Below are 3,279 nucleotides of genomic sequence, written 5' to 3' on the forward strand. Positions count from 1 at the left end.
TTTTTTTTTTTTGGAGACGGAGTCTCACTTTGTCACCAGGCTGGAGTGCAGTGGCACGATCTCGGCTCACTGCAACCACCACCTCCTGGATTCAAGGGATTCTTGTGCCTCAGTCATCCCAGTAGCTGGGATTACAGGCGTGTGCCACCACATCCAGCTAATTTTTTTTTTTTTTTTTTTTTTTTTTTTGAGACAGAGTCTCACTCTGTCACCGAGGCTGGAGTGCAATGGTTCGATCTCGGTTCACTGCAACCTCCGCCTCCTGGGTTCAAGCGATTCTCTTTTGCCTCAGCCTCCTGAGTAGCTGAAATTACAGGTGCATGCCACCTAATTTTTGTATTTTTAGTAGAGACGCAGTTTCACCATGTTGGTCAGGCTGCTCTCAATCTCCTGACCTCATGATCCACCCACCTCGGCCTCCCAAAGTGTTGGGATTACAGGTGTCAGCCACCGCGCCCAGCAGAACAACTCCATCTTAAATAGCAGTTGGGTAAAATGAGGCTGTGTAGCAGGACGAGCCGCAGACAAAACTCCTCAGACACTGAGTTAAAGCAGGAAGGGGTTTATTCGGCCGGGGGCATTGGCAAGACTTCTCCCTCAAGAGCCAAGCTCCCCGAGTGAGCAATTCCTGTCCCTTTCAAGGGCTCACAACTCTAAGGGGGTGCGCGTGAGAGGGTCGTGATTGATGGAGCAAGCAGGGGGTACGTGACTGGGGGCTGAATGCACTGGTAATTAGATTGGAACAAAACAAGATAGGGATTTTCACAGTGCATTTCTATACAATGTCTGTAATCTATAGATAACATAACCGATTAAGTCGGGTCGATCTTTAACGATCAGGTCCAGGGTGCGGCACCGGGCTTTCTGCCTGTGGATTTCATTTCTGCCTTTTAGTTTTTACTTCTTTCTCTGGAGGCAGAAATTGGGCATAAGACGATATGAGGGGTGGTTTCCTCCCTTATTCCCCCATTTTGAGACTCTCACTCATTTTATTAGTGGGCGTTCTCACTTTCATTTTCACTACCCATGTCTTCTTGCAAGACAGATTGATACTGATTCATATAGTACACTTGTGCTGAAGCATTTTGGTGAACTAAGGTAGCGATGAAGCTTTTTATCATTTGAAGAAGTACAGGTAGCAAACAAGGGAGTAGTAAGCAGGTTCCTATTACTATTATAACTCCTATTATAAGAGTTTTAAATCCTCCTAGCGCTGGGAACCATTTTCTAAACATGGCCCTAGGATCAAATCTATGCCACACTTGCATGGGCACATGTGCCAGTTTTGTCATATCTCTAACCATGTCTTCAACTACTTGCCTTTGATTATCTATGTGTAAGGTTAAATTTCCTACAGCTCTCTCCTTCCACTGCTAGCAAGTAGTCGAGAGCTAATCTATTTTGATAGATAGCATTTCTCATCTGAGTTTCTTGCCGGGCCAGAATAGATAAGTCAAGGCTCTGCCGGTTTTATTAGTGATTATTTTTCTCTTTTTTTTTTTTTTTTTTTTGAGACGGAGTCGCACTCTGTCCTCAGGCTGGAGTTCAGTGGCAAGATCTCAGCTCACTGCAAGTTCTGGCTCCTGGTTTCACGCCATTCTCCTGCCTCAGCCTCCCGAGTAGCTGGGACTACAGGCGCCCACCACCACGCCCGGCTAATTTTTTTGTATTTTTAATAGAGATGGGGTTTCACCGTGTTTGCCAGGATGGTCTCGATCTCCTGACCTCATGATCCACCCGCCTTGGCCTCCCAAAGTGCTGGGATTATAGGCGTGAGCCACAGTGCCTGGCTAGTGATTATTTTTAAGACAGCTTGTAACCGTATGATTCGATTGATCATGTAAATGGGGGTCCAGTATCCCCACGAGCCGTCCTGTGCCTAAGTAGCAGGCTTATAATATTGTATGATTCTCTCAGGGGACCATTTATCATTTTTTCATTTTCTTATAGCTATGTTTCTCTTTTCGCGGGAAGCATGGACAAGGAAGCGCAGGAGTTCGCCTGTTTTTATGGGCCGTAGGAAGAAAGATGGTTTAATAGTGCCGATAACACAACTACCTGTCCACTGGTCAGGTAATTTGGTGTAAGCTCTATGCCCACATATAATCCAGTGGGGGCTGTCCAGTCCTGGTGGGACTCCGGGTGGGTCCACATGGTTTGCAACTTTGGGAATTTACTAAATGGATTTCTCTCTGTGTGATCTGAACTCCACCAAGTGACTGTTTTTGTGGTACCTTTATACAGTTTCTGTCTCAGACAACTAAGTCGTCCTATGGGGTGAGTGAATTCTTTTCCTTCTCTAGCTATGCAATATTGTCCAATAATTGAGGTTTTTAGTACCTAGAAATTATCAGGGTGATTCTTTTGAGCCGGGAATTCATACACACCCAGGAACTGGGTCTGTAGGTACTAATTCTCGGGCTTCCTATGGCCATTGATCTCCTATTACAGTTCCTCCACATAACATGAAGTGACATTGAGAGACTGTGCTACATGCTCGGCTAATTGCAAAAACAAATTTCTTGTTTTTCCTGGAATTTGTGGTACTGGCACATTTAGTTCATCATAGAAAGTTTGAAACACTGGCTCAGGAGAGCGTTTGTAAACTTCTCTTCGAACCAAGATACTTACTCCAGGATCCAGTCCGGCCCCATCGATTCCTAAGGTCACACACTCCTCTTTTTTCCAGTGAGGATCAAGGGGATTGGTTATTACTAGCTCTAAGGGTTACATTGTCCCTTAGTACAGGAAGGGCCATTTGTTCCTTTCTGAAGGTGGACTGGATCCTTTTTTTTTTGCTTTTTTTTAATCCAGGTGGCCTAAATGACACAAGACCAGTATTTACATTTATTTCCACACACTCCTAATTTATGACAAATGTACTTATTTTCTGCCATATAGCTTCTTTTCTAATTAAGATAATCACACCTTATTCCTAACTTATTATTAATAATGACAGTACAGGCATCAAATTTTAAGGTGACTTGTTTGGGCACCCCTTTTTCTTCTGTTTTGGCTAACACTTTACTCGTATCGTTTATGAGCCCCCACCAGTCCTCAGTCCTTAATCTTAATTTAAAAACTGTGGTCATGGGAGGCTCAGATGGGTCATAATACACATCAGGTTGGTCATTTCCTGGGCTACATACCTCATATAGAATAACATTATACAAACAAGTTCTTTTTAGAGTTCCAGTACACTTATAATAACCATAAAATAATAGGACCGTAGCAACCTTTTGTCCTACCTCAGTGACTTGATGTATACACTGGGAACAG

The sequence above is a fragment of the Mandrillus leucophaeus genome, unplaced genomic scaffold (genome assembly GCF_000951045.1).
Source record: "Mandrillus leucophaeus isolate KB7577 unplaced genomic scaffold, Mleu.le_1.0 Scaffold902, whole genome shotgun sequence".
NCBI classification, from domain to species: Eukaryota; Metazoa; Chordata; class Mammalia; order Primates; family Cercopithecidae; genus Mandrillus; species Mandrillus leucophaeus.